At 40.9% G+C, this 17,423-nt stretch overlaps 1 pseudogene; it reads left to right on the top strand.

The window, feature by feature from the left end:
- Nucleotides 1-13,226: 13,226 nt before the first annotated feature.
- LOC134100383 (zinc finger protein OZF-like) lies at nt 13,227-16,969 on the top strand (annotated as a pseudogene).
- Nucleotides 16,970-17,423: the final 454 nt, after the last annotated feature.

A 17,423-nucleotide genomic window follows, 5' to 3' on the forward strand; every position in this document is an offset into this window, starting at 1 on the left:
ATAATACACTATTAAATAATTTAACCATTGAAACTACTCAACTATTGAACTGTTCAACCATTCCAACTGTCAGTTATCATCCACTATGCCTCCAGTCAACTACATGAAACCTCCATGTACCTAGCAACCAACATAGCAACCATTAAAATTAAGTGTTTATGACCGTTTCCATAGCAACCAACATGATTATACTGCAGTAACTTCTTGTTTCTTGATAGTGGCCACCATGGATACCCTAGCAACAAATGTTTCAAAATAAAAGTCCTCACTAGCAAGTTAGCTAGTTAGCATGGTTAGCATAGTTAGCATTGTTAGCATAGGTAGCATTTTTAGCATAACTGCAAAAAATCATCAACTAAGTTAGCTAATCAACCTGGTTAGCATTATTAGCAAATTTAGCATTGTTAGCATAGTTAGCATTTTTAGCATTACTGCTAGAAATCATCGGTTAAGTTAGCTAATCAACCTGGTTAGCATTGCTAGCATAATTAGCATTTTTAGCGTAACTGCTAGAAATCATTACCTAAGTTAGCTAATCAACATTTTAACATGAATAGAAATCATAAGTTAAGTTAGAGCTGGAATGTTTCATCTTTAAACTGTCTACCTTCACACTATCAACGCTCTGTAAACTACCCAGATAGCAATTTCCTTTGGGCCGGATCCGCATGAAAGCCTTTAGATCCGTATGTAGCGGACCTACGGTATCTGACTGTGGGCCAGATGTGGCCCACACACAATAAGCGGACCCGTATTGCAGATCCGTACAACACAGAATAAGCGGACCCGTGTCACACACAAGAGGCGGACCCGTATTGCAGATCCGTACAACACAGAATAAGAGGACCCGTGCCACACACACACAATAAAAGGACCCGTATTGCAGATCCGTACCACACACAAGAAGCAGACCCGTACCACACACAAGAGGCAGACCCGTATTCATGGGTTTCATCAGGTCCCTTAGCACAGGTGTATCAATCACCATGCAGTCTGCATTGATAATCAAGGTGCTTCATTTTATACACCTGTGGAAAGGGACCTGATGAAACCCATGAATTGCAGATCCGTATACCACACACCAGAGCGGTAGATAAAACAGAGTGGCGACACTCCCATAGACCTCCGTAGGAAAAAATGGCAGTGCTTTTTCCAGGCTATTTCCTCGTTATGGGACTTTTGGAACTATTTACAGCCAATCTCTTGGTCAGTAGTTAATGAGTTAAATTATTACACCTTCCAGCATCTAGAAGCTACATCCCACCCTCCTGGAATTCAGCCATTTAGCGCAGGTTTTTTGGAACTTTTGATCGCGTGGCGGCGACATCAAAGCGTGTCGCAACTCTCTCTGCTCTCTCTATGGCTCTGCCACACACAAGAAGCAGACCCGTACCACACACAATAAGCGGACCCGTATTGCAGATCCGTACGACACACAAGAAGCGGACCTGTACGGGTTCGCTTACTGTGTGTGGTACGGATCTGCAATACAGTTCCGCCTCTTATGTGTGGTACGGGTCCGCTTATAGGGCTCGGGATCATGACGTGAAAACTTTGCGGGCACAGCACAGCTAATACTATATTTCTGCTTCTTGTCTTCTGCATCTGAATGAATGGACATCACGTTCAGTGCGCTACCAACATGGCGGCAATATTCCTAGAATGCAAGTCGTGTGCCCGAGCCCTATTGTGTGTGGTACGGATCTGCAATGCGGTTCCGCCTCTTATGTGTGGTACGGGTCCGCTTCTTGTGTGTGGTACGGATCTGCAATGCAGGTCCCATATCACATATGACTTTAAGCAGACATTCACATCCCCAACTGGTCACCACTATAAAAAACTTTGCAGAAGAATTAAGGATGCTTATCACAATTTTATGACTTTATAAACCTCATGGTTTAGATATAAAATATAACCTAGACATTCTCTGATAACTTTAATTATACTTTGTGTAGGCCTACTTTGTTTGCTTGTTTGTTTGCTTTGTTTGCTTCCCAGCATGCATTGCAAATATTAGTTTTGAATTTTGAAACAATGTGGTTGGGATATTTTAGCTTATAGGCTAACCTACTCCACTGATGTTTTGAACAACAACATTACCAGATATGACCATTGACTTAGTAATTTATTAGGGGGGAAATACACCGTAGTCGTGAAAGTATTAGACCTAACCGGGTATAAATACCCAGCTAACTCTTCTCATGTTTATCCATCTGGACGTGATCATCAATCTCCAAGCCGCACCCAGAGGTAAGCTAAATAAATGTGTGAAATAAAATACTAGACGTAGGCTTAATTGCAAATCATTACTGCATGCCAATTACTGCTTACCAACGTTGACAGCTGTTTCACAACGCCACACGCTCGTGACAGATTGACTTGGGTAATCTCCATGGCGCAAATGCTAAACGGTGAACAGGTAGTTGGGTGAAATTCGATTTTTCCTCTTTTTACGTCGCAGTGACAAAATACGTTTTTTAAAAAGCTCTGAATCATCGCCGGGACGTTATCTTGTTTGTTGGGAGCAGTCTCAGCCCTTATTGCCACCAGATCAGTTAAACGGATCCAAAACAATTTTGGACCGATGTGCGTTTGGACGGCGGATCAGGTCCACTATTCAGATCCGTGCCGGATGTCGTGGTAGGTGTGTTTTGCTATCTGGGACGGACCTGGACGAGTGCAAGTTCATATCTGCCGCAAATCCGTCAAACAGATCCAAAACAATTTTGGACCGATGTGCGTTTGGACGCCAGATCAGGTCCATTATAAAGATCCGTGCCGAATGTTGTGGTACATGTGGCCCAGTTCCGTCCCAGTGCAGTTTTGCTATCTGGGTATGCAACCACCATGTTTACCCTAGCTACACCTTAGTAACCATATCTACATTATCTATCTATTTTTGCATTTTCATGCACTGGTAATTCCTTGGAATTGCATTTCTAGTTCTTCTTCTAACGCACGCTATTCAGCTTCAACCGCTTAACGTAGAAACTCCATTCAAATTTTGTCGCGTAGGTCTTACTTATGCGATGTGGGCTTTGTATTTTTCAACTTTGTAACTTTTATACTTTTTAAACTATTTGTTAAAAACTATTACAATTTCCCCCATAGACTTAACATTGCTCATTATGACATCACGGCAGCAATTAGAATCTTACGCCAGGTGGCCGGCCACCTGGGCACCAACTGTCAGTTTCTCTGGATTTAAGCATACAGTCTCTCAGAAGACTACACATATCCTGTTAAACTGTTTCCTCTGTCCACAACTGTTTCAAAATAAAAGTCCTCAATGCAATAATACACTATTAAATCATTTAACCATTGAAACTACTCAACTATTGAACTGTTCAACCATTCCAACTGTCAGTTATCATCTACTATGCCTCCAGTCAACTACATGAAACCTCCATGTACCTAGCAACCAACATAGCAACCATTAAAATTAAGTGTTTATGACCGTTTCCATAGCAACCAACATGATTATACTGCAGTAACTTCTTGTTTCTTGATAGTGGCCACCATGGATACCCTAGCAACAAATGTTTCAAAATAAAAGTCCTCACTAGCAAGTTAGCTAGTTAGCATGGTTAGCATAGTTAGCATTGTTAGCATAGTTAGCATTTTTAGCATAACTGCAAAAACTCATCAACTAAGTTAGCTAATCAACCTGGTTAGCATTGTTAGCATAGTTAGCATTTTTAGCATTACTGTTAGAAATCATCGGTTAAGTTAGCTAATCAACCTGGTTAGCATTGTTAGTAAAGTTAGCATTGCTAGCATAATTAGCATTTTTAGCGTAACTGCTAGAAATCATTAGCTAAGTTAGCTAATCAACATTTTAATATGAATAGAAATCATTAGTTAAGTTAGAACTGGAATGTTTCAGCTTTAAACTGTCTACCTTCACACTATCAACTCTCTGTAAACTACGCAACCACCATGTTTACCCTAGCTACACCTTACCCAGATAGCAATTTCCTTTGGGCCGGATCCGCATGAAAGCCTTTAGATCCGTATGTAGCGGACCTACGGTATCTGACTGTGGGCCAGATGTGGCCCACACACAATAAGGGGACCCGTATTGCAGATCCGTACAACACAGAATAAGCGGACCCGTGTCACACACAATAAACGGAACCATATTGCAGATCCGTACCACACACAAGAAGTGGACCCGTACCACACACAAGAGGCGGACCCGTATTGCAGATCCGTACAACACAGAATAAGAGGACCCGTGCCACACACACACAATAAAAGGACCCGTATTGCAGATCCGTACCACACACAAGAAGCAGAGCCGTACCACACACAAGAGGCAGACCCGTATTCATGGGTTTCATCAGGTCCCTTAGCACAGGTGTATCAATCACCATGCAGTCTGCATTGATAATCAAGGTGCTTCATTTTATACACCTGTGGAAAGGGACCTGATGAAACCCATGAATTGCAGATCTGTATACCACACACCAGAGCGGTAGATAAAACAGAGTGGCGACACTCCCATAGACCTCCGTAGGAAAAAATGGCAGTGCTTTTTCCAGGCTATTTCCTCGTTATGGGACTTTTGGAACTATTTACAGCCAATCTCTTGGTCAGTAGTTAATGAGTTAAATTATTACACCTTCCAGCATCTAGAAGTAGCTACATCCCACCCTCCTGGAATTCAGCCATTCAGCGCAGGTTTTTTGGAACTTTTGATCGCGTGGCGGCGACATCAAAGCGTGTCGCAACTCTCTCTGCTCTCTCTATGGCTCTGCCACACACAAGAAGCAGACCCGTACCACACACAATAAGCGGACCCGTATTGCAGATCCGTACGACACACAAGAAGCGGACCTGTACGGGTTCGCTTACTGTGTGTGGTACGGATCTGCAATACAGTTCCGCCTCTTATGTGTGGTACGGGTCCGCTTATAGGGCTCGGGATCATGACGTGAAAACTTTGCGGGCACAGCACAGCTAATACTATATTTCTGCTTCTTGTCTTCTGCATCTGAATGAATGGACATCACGTTCAGTGCGCTACCAACATGGCGGCAATATTCCTAGAATGCAAGTCGTGTGCCCGAGCCCTATTGTGTGTGGTACGGATCTGCAATGCGGTTCCGCCTCTTATGTGTGGTACGGGTCCGCTTCTTGTGTGTGGTACGGATCTGCAATGCAGGTCCCATATCACATATGACTTTAAGCAGACATTCACATCCCCAACTGGTCACCACTATAAAAAACTTTGCAGAAGAATTAAGGATGCTTATCACAATTTTATGACTTTATAAACCTCATGGTTTAGATATAAAATATAACCTAGACATTCTCTGATAACTTTAATTATATTTTGTGTAGGCCTACTTTGTTTGCTTGTTTGTTTGCTTTGTTTGCTTCCCAGCATGCATTGCAAATATTAGTTTTGAATTTTGAAACAATGTGGTTGGGATATTTTAGCTTATAGGCTAACCTACTCCACTGATGTTTTGAACAACAACATTACCAGATATGACCATTGACTTAGTAATTTATTAGGGGGGAAATACACCGTAGTCGTGAAAGTATTAGACCTAACCGGGTATAAATACCCAGCTAAAGGATCTGATTTTTATTCATCTGGACGTGATCATCAATCTCCAAGCCGCACCCACAGGTAAGCTAAATAAATGTGTGAAATGAAATACTAGACGGAGGCTTAATTGCAAATCATTACTGCATGCCAATTACTGCTTACCAACGTTGACAGCTGTTTCACTCACATAAATAGTATCCTAACGCCACACGCTCTTGACAGATTGACTTGGGTAATCTCCATGGCGCAAATGCTAAACGGTGAACAGGTAGTTGGGTGAAATTCGATTTTTCCTCTTTTTACGTCGCAGTGACAACATACGTTTTTTAAAAAGCTCTGAATCATCGCCGGGACGTTATCTTGTTTGTTGGGAGCAGTCTCAGCCCTTATTGCCACCAGATCAGTTAAACGGATCCAAAACAATTTTGGACCGATGTGCGTTTGGACGGCGGATCAGGTCCACTATTCAGATCCGTGCCGGATGTCGTGGTAGGTGTGTTTTGCTATCTGGGACGGACCTGGACGAGTGCAAGTTCATATCTGCCGCAAATCCGTCAAACAGATCCAAAACAATTTTGGACCGATGTGCGTTTGGACGCCAGATCAGGTCCATTATAAAGATCCGTGCCGAATGTTGTGGTGCATGTGGCCCAGTTCCGTCCCAATGCAGTTTTGCTATCTGGGTAGTAACCATATCTACATTATCTATCTTTTTTTGCATTTTCATGCACTGGTAATTCCTTGGAATTGCATTTCTAGTTATTAAACTTCTTCTTCTAACGCAGCCAATTCAGCTTCAACCGTTTAACGTAGAAACTTCATTCAAACGTTGTTGCGTAGGTCTTGCTTATGCCATGCCTGCTTTGTATTTTTCAACTTTGTAACTTTTATACTTTTTAAACTATTAGTTAAAAACTATTACAATTTCCCCCATAGACTTAACATTGCTCATTATGACATCACGGCAGCAATTAGAATCTTAGGCCAGGTGGCCGGCCACCTGGGCACCAACTGTCAGTTTCTCTGGCTTTAAGCATACAGTCTCTCAGAAGACTACATATCCTGTTAACTGTTCCTCTGTCCACAACTGTTTCAAAATAAAAGTCCTCACTGCAATAATACACTATTAAATCATTTAACCATTGAAACTACTCAACTATTGAACTGTTCAACCATTCCAACTGTCAGTTATCATCCACTATGCCTCCAGTCAACTACATGAAACCTCCATGTACCTAGCAACCAACATAGCAACCATTAAAATTAAGTGTTTATGACCGTTTCCATAGCAACCAACATGATTATACTGCAGTAACTTCTTGTTTCTTGATAGTGGCCACCATGGATACCCTAGCAACAAATGTTTCAAAATAAAAGTCCTCACTAGCAAGTTAGCTAGTTAGCATGGTTAGCATTGTTAGAATAGTTAGCATTTTTTACATAACTGCTAGAAATCATTAGTTCAGTTAGAACTGTAATGTTTAAGCTTTAAACTGTCTACCTTCACACTATCAGCTTTCTTTAAACTATGCAACCACCATGTTTACCCTAGCTACACCTTAGTAGCTATATCTACATTATCTACTGTATCTATACATTTTTGCATTTTCATGCACTCGTAATTTCCCTGGAATTACATTCTCTAGTTATTATTATTATTATTATTATTATTTGTTTTTTAATTATTTATTTTTCTATTCATTTTCCTTTCTTTATTGTTATCAGTTTTGTGGTATTATTTTGTTTGTGTTTTTTTAATCTTTGTGTCTTTGTAGTTCTGTTACAGTAAGGCATGCATGGCCCACCATTATTACCTGTATCAAAACCCATCATACTATTCCATTGGTACTTCTCTGTATGGGAGGGAAGAGGGTGGGGGGAGGGAATTGGGTAAACTGTCTCTTTGTTAGCACCTTGTTCAACAGAATTAATCTGTTTTTCTATTCACTTCAGGTAGAAGGTGTACTGTGTATCTGTAATGCTGAAAATCCTACAAATAAATCATACAAATGTATGTACAGTAATGTCAAAAAAGCCCGAGCTCCTGTTGTCCAGATACACCTGAAGTCAGTGTTTACATAAACTAGCACTGAACAGGCTCTCTTGTACCACATTCTACCATGTGTGACCACTGTAAAAAAATACAACGCAAGCATTCACTATTTGCAACCACTCTCAAAACCTACAGAATTCTCCATGTACAGATGGTACGGGTTGAGAATGCTCCTTTCATTCCCGCACATCGGGACTCCCGAAGCATCGGGAAAACTGCAACCGCAAGGGGGCAACATAGACCGCCCGAGTTTTCGAATGTTTACAGCCTACCTCACAGCTCTCTCACTCGACGTAACCTATAACTCAGTCAGTCCAGCAGAGATGCCAGAGCAACGTTTTGGTCAACGGAGAGGGAGAGGAATGCTCCGCATATCCGTCTCATTTAATCATTAAAATGAAAGTGATTGGCGAAATTAATCAAACGACGTTTCAATAAACCATTGTTGAAATGAATGAAAATGGTTTTAGAAACCTATAGGCCTATCAGAAGGACTATTTCCTTCAATTCAACCTGAAATAGGCTACTCGAAAGGCAACCTTAGATTAATTCATGAATTCATTACGGTTACAAGACCGCATTTCCGTGAATAGGCTATTATTGTCAACGTCAAGGCGAAGACGAAAGAGATGGACAAGATGGACATTTTGGCAACATTTACATGCTAGGAATACTTAGAAATGTGTAAGCTATTTTAAAACGGAGGCTTGTTCATTTTAACCGGCGACGTTTCAAGTACATCTCCCGAATAAAGCCTATTGAAGTTCACATCCAGCTGTGGCGCAAGTGGTTGATGCATAGGTATCGTATGCCAGCGACCGGGGTTCGAAACCTAGTCGAAGAACCTCTCCGGAACCCATCAAAAGAAAATGCATCGATTTATTAAAAGAAATGAAAGACTTCCTGTATTGAGATTCTTTTTATGTTTGCGATGTCTGCTGAAAAGAAAAGTTAATATGTTAATTCGTGGTTCAGCGCGCACTCACACACATTTTTACATTGACATAGTGTCGGGCTCAAGTGTCGTGTCGTCCTCAGTGCCGCATATAGGCTATAATGTAGTGACCTGGTTAGACGAGTGTGGGGGAGGGGGAATGATCGCACAAGACAATAATGCTCTTCATGAAATGGATCTCACAGGCGGCTGTCTGTTTTTAAATGTAGCCTACTACACCACTTGCGAAATCGGACGTGGCACATAGCCTAATTATTAGGCTACTGGATAGCAAATCCATAGACTTTGTTCATCCTATATCCTTAAAATGAAAGTGATGACTGGCGAAATTAATCAAACGACGTTTCAATAAACCATTGTTGAAATGAATGAAAATGGTTTTAGAAACCTATAGGCCTATCAGAAGGAAATAGCCTTCAATTCAACCTGAAATAGGCTAGCCTACTCGAAAGGCAACCTTAGATTAATTCATGAATTCATTAGGCTACGGTTACAAGACCGCATTTCCGTGAATAGCCTAGGCTATTATTGTCAACGTCAAGGCGAAGACGAAAGAGATGGACAAGATGGACATTTTGGCAACATTTACATGCTAGGAATAGCCTACTTAAAATGTGTAGGCCTAAGCTATTTTAAAACGGAGGCTTGTTCATTTTAACCGGCGACGTTCAAGTAGGCTACGGCGACGTTCAAGTACATATGCCGAATAAAGCATTACGAAATTTACGTCCAGTTGTGGCGCATGTGGTTGAAGCATAGGTATCGTACGCCAGCGACCGGTGTTCGAAACCCAGTCGAAGAACTCCTGCGGAACCCGTCGAAACAAAATGAATCGATTTATTAAAAGAAATGAAAGATTTCCTGTTTTGAGATTCTTTTTATGTTTGCGATGTCTGCTGAAAAGAAAAGTTAATATGTTAATTCGTGGTTCAGCGCGCACTCAAACACATTTTTACATTGACATAGTGTCGGGCTCAAGTGTCGTGTCGTCCTCAGTGCCGCATAGGCTATAGGCTATAATGTAGTGAACTGGTTAGACGAGTGTGGGGGAGGGGGAATGATCGCACAAGACAATAATGCTCTTCATGAAATGGATCTCACAGGCGGCTGTCTGTTTTTAAATGTAGCCTACTACACCACTTGCGAAATCGGACGTGGCACATAGCCTAATTATTAGGCTACTGGATAGCAAATCCATAGACTTTGTTCATCCTATATCCTTGGCGGAGATAATAATTAGGCATATCAAATTAAAAGCACACTACGACAGGTATACTTGTGTGATCACGCAACACAAGAGAGCATTTAGCGATGGGACAGTTGTGAATGAGTGCTTAACACCCTGGAGTCTAAATACCCCCGGGGGATTTGAAAAACTGTTCCAAACACACATCTCAATCTCTGCTTTTATCATATTATAGAGACACCATTAGAAGCCTTTAATCAACTCGTTTTCAAATATATAGCCTATGTTTTAAGAGAATATGGCAATGATAATGGCACTTTCTAAAAACAATAAATTCGTAGGATTTGTCCTCTCACCTGCAGCAGGCCCATTCAAAAGCCCATCCACCTAATTTGCATTTGAAAGAGCCAATCACTAAAGTGACACATTTAGTCTAGCCTACTTTATTAGTTTTTTTTGACCCCTCTAATAAATTGCCTATAGTCCTACTACGATAATGGAGGAAGGGCTGCCTAACTGTTCCCCCTAAGAGTTTTTTCATAAGATAAAATGTTTACTCTATTTAAGTTTAGGATTTGGTAGACAAGACAACCTCGGAAAAGTTCTTCAGATAAACAATGTTTTATTGAATTAAAGGAAAGAAAATGTATCGCCAGGGTTTCGGGGCTTGCGAAGGCATTCGTTGATCTTATCGATGCAGTCCTTGCGGCCACTTCTCCCCATCGTAGGAAACTTTCTGCTTAGTGTTGACAAAGGTCTTGACGTTGTGTGGCAGTGCTTGCTTGCCCTTCGATCCATCCCAGTTGGTGGTTTTGCACCAGGCTCTAGTGCTCCTTTGTGGTGATGGCTCTGAAGAGCAGGCATCCGTATCTACAAGTGATGCGCGGGCTGATCCAAATCGAGCGGGCGACCGCGGTCACCCGCGGTTATGGGTCAAGAAAAAATATTTTTAATGATATGCGGGTCATGTTTGGTCGGGTCGGTAAAAAAAATAAATTGTCATTTATATCGTACATAATTGTCTTTAGAAGAAAAAGACATAAGTTGCAGCATTCCCACTGAAACGCGATTCTATCCCCCACATTTTGTCACGAACATGTAGAAATGCACTTGTTGTTTCTGCGTAGACAGACCCTCGGCTACACTTGACATGCAGTTGTGTTCTGTTCTCAGAGCATATGCTTTCTCTGTCTATGATCTGCAGCTTTTATCTCGAACTGCTGGCCTCTACAGAAAGTGGCAGAATCGTCTACTGAGCAGCGAAGTTGCCGATGCAATGCGTGTTTCTCAAGTCTGATAATTTCCAGCAAGATCGAATGGTATTATGGAAAGAAAAATAAACTAAAAGTTTCCCAAATCAGGAAATATTTCTTAATTTAATGTCATCAAGGCATATAGCCTACAATTGGTATGAGCATGCAATATGTGCGTCCTTGCGCAACTTATAGGCCTAGTGGCTCGTTGGAAAGCCCCACGTCTGCTCTTCCCCACGTCGTGCAATAAAGGTTTCATCTCGCTGCAATTTATAATCGCGGAGCAATGGACTTTTGGTCCATTGATGAAGACGTTAATAAAGAGTTTCTTAATAATATTCTATGCCTGCATTTCATGCTTGGGAGAGCTTCAAGGCATTCATGTGAGGAACGGCTGAAACAGAATTTGTATAGGAAAATCCTAGGCTAATTATGTTCAATGTTGAGTCAAACAGCCACATTTTTGGATGAATGCTGACACGGAACAAAAAAAAGGTAGACTAAATGCATGTTTCCCAAATTCTGAGCAATTATAGGCTATATATAATTAGGCAATATAGGCTATATTATTGTTTTACATGCATATGAGATACCAATTTTGCATAGCTCAGAACGCGAAGAATAAATACGAGGACTGACCATCTCGCCTTTCCGCGTTTCCCCCAATAGGCCTACCATGGCGACAAAGAAATAAATATGATTTGACATTTTAATGTTTGTAGCGCGCCAGTTTACCCAGTGTGTGTGCATTGAGTAGTTCCTTAAAATACGGAACAAAGAGCGTCCCGTAGGCTATCTGTTCAATACAGAAGAAGACTTTAACTATTACTTATATATTTCTTATAACGAAACGCGAAGAAAAAATACGAGGACTGACCATCTCGCCTCTCCGCGTTTCCCCCAATATCATGGCGACAAAGAGAAATACATATGATTTGACATTTTAATGTTTGTAGCGCGCCAGTTTACCCAGTGTGTGTGCATTGAGTAGTTCCTTAAAATACGGAACAAAGAGCGTCCCGTAGGCTATCTGTTTAATACAGAAGAAGACTTTAACTATTACTTATATATTTCTTATAACGAAATGCGAAGAAAAAATACGAGGACTGACCATCTCGCCTCTCCGCGTTTCCCCCAATATCATGGCGACAAAGAGAAATAAATATGATTTGACATTTTAATGTTTGTAGCGCGCCAGTTTACCCAGTGTGTGTGAATTGAGCAGTTCCTTAAAATACGGAACAAAGAGCGTCCCGTAGGCTATCTGTTTAATACAGAAGAAGACTTTAACTATTACTTATAGGCTATATTTCTTATAACGAAACGCGAAGAACAAATACGAGGACTGACCATCTCGCCTCTCCGCGTTTCCCCCAATATCATGGCGACAAAGAGAAATAAATATGATTTGACATTTTAATGTTTGTAGCGCCAGTTTACCCAGTGTGTGTGCATTGAGTAGTTCCTTAAAATAGCCTACGGAACAAAGAGCGTCCCGTAGGCTATCTGTTTAATACGGAAGAAGACTTTAACTATTACTTATATATTTCTTATAACGCTGGCTGTAGGCGATTTCTATAACCATTTTCATTCATTTCAACAATGGTTCATTGAAGTGTCGTTTGAATAATTTCGCCAGTCATCACCTTCATTTTAATGATTCAGTGAGATTAAGGAGTCGACTATTGACGGATATGCGGTCTTCATCATTAAATGCAGTTGAAACTTTCTGCCACCTGGTGGTTGTTTGGGTACATTGCCTTAGCCTCGAAAAAAATCGGCTTGACGCACTGCGGGATCTCTTCGGGAGTCCCGCGGGAGAAGGTGCATTCTCAACCCGTACCCACTGTATCCTTTGACCAGAACAAGCCATAACCTTTACATTTCACCTTTTACATGGCTCCACCCCACCCCCACCTGTTCTCCTTTGTGGACTTTGAGCAGTGTGACGTCTGACCACATCCATTTGAGGACCATCAGTTGTGTGAAGAGAGCTCATACATATGGAATTCCCTCCCACATCAGATTTGCATTCCTAAAGCCCTTGCAGCTGATTGGTTAGGAATGAATTCTAGATGCTAATAGGGCAGGCAAAAGGACTAGATCATGAACACAACAGTCTGGGGTCTCAATACTGAAGTCACATTTGGTACACGTACAGGACTACATCTGTCTTTGTATTGAAGGATTGTTTGATTGCTATTATTCTCTAAACTGAAATGTCAGGATCTGACCAGCTCACAGCAGTGAAGAAGGAGAGTGAAGAAGAATTTGATGATTTCCTACAAGAGTATCTGTTTACAACTCAGAAAGAGAACGAAGAACATGGACTGGAACAAGAATGTAAGACGGAAATATTCACATCACTACAGGAAATTAAAAAGGAAGACATATCTTCAGATCTTCATGATCACACAGATTATTTTCCAAAAGGTGAGTTTCTGAACAGTTTGAATTAAGATAAAAAATGATTGCAATGTGAATATATATTATTGCAAACACTCAATTTGTTATCATGTTGTAGGAGACATTCAAAGGAATCAAGCTATTAAATCAGAGCACAGGGAAAAAGGAAAATTACGCCAGGAGTTGGAAACCAGGGAGGAACTGCTCACCGACCATCAGATAGCAGATTCTGGAGACAAACTACATCGATGTTCACAGTGTGGAAAAGCCTTTATTAATAAGTACACTCTTAAGAAACATCAGAGGACCCATACTGGAGAAAAGCCACATCAGTGTTCGCAGTGTGCAAAGGCCTTTAAACGAAAGCGTAATCTGAAGATACATCAGAGGATCCATACTGGAGAAAAGCCACATCAGTGTTTGCTGTGTGGAAAGGCTTTTACACATGCACATACTCTTAAGAATCATCAGATGATCCATACTGGAGAAAAGCCACATCAGTGTATGCAGTGTGGAAAGGCCTTTACACAAAAGGGTCAGCTCAAGATACATCAGAGGACCCATACTGGAGAAAGGCCATATCAGTGTTCGCAGTGTGCAAAGGCCTTTACACAAAACCGTGATCTGAAGATACATGAGAAGATCCATACTGGAGAAAAGCCACATCAGTGTTTGCTGTGTGGGAAGGATTTTAAAGATACAAATACTCTTAAGATGCATCAGATGATCCATTCTGGAGAACAGCCACATCAGTGTTTGCTGTGTGGAAAGGCTTTTACAGATCCAAATACTCTTAAGAGACATCAGATGATCCATTCTGGAGAAAAGCCACATCAGTGTTCTCAGTGTGGAAAGGCCTTTACACTGAAGGATCAACTCAAGAGACATCAGTGGATCCATACTGGAGAAAAGCCATATCCATGTTCTCATTGTGGAAAGGCTTTTACAGATCCACATACTCTTAAGAGGCACCAGATGATCCATTCTGGAGAAAAGCCATATCAATGTTCTCAGTGTGAAAAGGCCTTTACACAAAAGGGTCATCTCAATATGCATCAGAAGATCCATACTGGAGAAAAGCCACATCGGTGTACTCATTGTGGAAAGGCCTTTACATGGAAGGGTCATCTCAAGGTACATCAGAGGATCCATACTGGAGAAAAGCCATATCCATGTTCTCAGTGTGGAAAGACCTTTAGTCACAACGCCAACCTCAAGACACATCAGAGGATCCATACTGGAGAAAAGTCACATTAGTGTACTACATGTCTGAAGTGTTTCGGGGTCAACTCAGATCTCCAGAGACACCAGAGGATTCATACTTGAAACAAAAGCATACCACACTAGTACTTTCACACAACTGGCTCAATTGAATAGACATCAGAAACTTCTTAAGAGCTGCATGATAATTGGATGTGATTTTCCTCTAAAACAAAGAACTGAAATGAACTGTCAGGACAGCATATCAATGTCAGAATTCGAAAGCAATTATTAGAACTCATCTCAAGATGAGACTAGATGAAAATAAAAATTGCTCACTGCATGATGAAGCCATTATGCACAGGTCTCATCTCAAGGCACAGCAGAGGATCCATTTTGTGGGAAACTCTTGGACATTTTTATCCAGTGTGGAAAGGCTTCCACTCAAATTGCTCAAATAGAGACACCAGAAAATCCATACTGGACCTGTAAATGGTCTCAGAACTGGGAAGCCAGCTGTTCAAATGTAAACGTGTTAGTGTGTGATTAAGTCTTCATTCCAAAATCTAAAATTAAAAGACATTTGCAGGGTACTTTAGACAAGTAAAACTAATTGCTTTCTATACAAAACTGATATATATCTGATTGTGTTATGCTACTGGTTGAGCATGGATTTGTAGTGGAGTACGTTTTTCTTTTGGTTGTTCTCATGCTTTTGTCTTTAGATGATGCTGAGGCCATTAAAAGTTTGGCACAGTCTCGCCAGCACCCTGAACCTCTATGTTCATGTTTATTGCATGCACATAGGTACACACTCACCTTCACATTCATGCACGTACACACACACACATGCATAAACACACACACACAGACATACAAAGACACACACATACACACACAGTAGACAGGCAGGCATAGCCATGCACACACGCACCTGCATGCACACATAAAAACACACACACACACACACACCCCACCCCCCCCCCCCCCCACACACACACATACACATTCACAAGTGAACACACACACAGACACATAAAGCACAGACAAGCAGATGTGCACACACACATTCCTTTACGCCCACCACACACACAAGCGAAAACTCACAGACAGAGAAGCACACACACACAAAAGCAAACGCACATATGCACACTAATTTGCATAGGCTACATAAAAGTTGCAGCAGGGGATGGAGTAGGAGATGGAAACAAATTGACGAGCGTGATTAATTTTTGCGGAGAAAATGTGCAGGACTCCGCGGCGGTCATATTTTGTACCGCTTTGCAGTACATCTAGTTTTTCTTTCTATTTTTGTCTTTTTTGTATGTGAAATTTACAGCCAGCCAACTAGTGGATTGTTTTGGCGTGTGGTAGTATCACTCAGGTGATTCCAATTAGCCTACAAAAGGGGGAATTGTTTGTCTGTGAAGCACACCCTGAAGATTGCAGACACTATGCAAATTAGGACACATTTTAACTGCACATGAACGAAAAAGGTTTAAAAGTGTCCTGATTTGCATAGTGTCTGCAATCCCATCTAAAAACATACTTTTGTATGATCATTTCATATATTTGATACAATTTGCATATTATCTGGGCCTAAAGCCATTCCTTATCTATTTGCAGACATACAGTATTATCAATACATGCATTTATATTTGCTAATGTATAAAATATGCAAATTATGTCATTAACTATGCCTGATGTAAAAATGTGCCAAGCAGAAAATGAATATACACAAACTAATTATTTTGGTATCATTTTGGTATCATTTATTAATATTGGTAGGGACCTTAATCAGATAGTTCTGGGTTTTGCCCTGTCTATGTGATTTTGGAGATGCCCAAGGATACGGAAAAAGTATTGATTGCACTTACCAAAATATACATACAAATCTGTATTTTCTTTTTGTTGCTCTATAATTAAATGTGTTCTTTAATTAACTTTATCATTTATTTTCACGTCTTTTTTGGTCCAGCACCTGCACTATTTAGATGTGCGCGCATTCTCTTGTTTTTGGTTTTCTTTTATTAACTCTCAGTATTTGAAGAACCTGATGCAAATAGATTGTCAAAGAATGAACACCCCTTTAACAGCCTGCAATAGAGTTTGTGATACTTCATAATTAGTAGTGGTTGTGAGCCTTGGAGATTTATTTTGAACATTGGTGTGCCTTAGTCCAAGAACCTCTGGCCTACTGGCCCAAAAAATAAACAAGATTTAGGATATTTATCTGGACTTGACAAAGAAAATGAAAGACAATAACAATTACACTGAAAGTACCCAAGGGGTTGAATCACAGCAAGTTCACACCTCCACCCCACATATCCTCCTCTCCTTTGTCTCTGCAGTCTGAGTCATGGCCATGGCCATCTGAGTGCTATCAGGTGTGTGAAGAGTCTATGGAGTTCCCACCTACAGTCCTTTGTCAGTATGATTGACATCATGGCCTCTTCAGACGATCTGTTATGTTTGAATTCAGAAGTATAAAGGCAAACGCAGGGAGACAAGGCATGACTTAAATAAACAAAAGTTATTTTTGCCATGAAAATGTGTCAGTGTAAAGCCTCCCTCAGTGTGATCAAGTGAAATGCCATTCCCTTACAAGCTTGTTGAGACTAGTAGACTATGTGATGTGTAATTTAGTCATTGTTTAGAATGGCATGGTTTTGCCATTGGTTGATGATGGAGCCTTGTGTATGGGTGTGTATTTATGGGTGGGTATTTAAAATGGGCATGGATCACATTGCTTTTATCCAAAGCAGCATAGAGCAAGAGATTATCAATCAAGAGTGCAGAATAATTAGTAC

This window comes from Sardina pilchardus, chromosome 14 (genome assembly GCF_963854185.1).
Source record: "Sardina pilchardus chromosome 14, fSarPil1.1, whole genome shotgun sequence".
NCBI lineage: Eukaryota > Metazoa > Chordata > Actinopteri > Clupeiformes > Clupeidae > Sardina > Sardina pilchardus.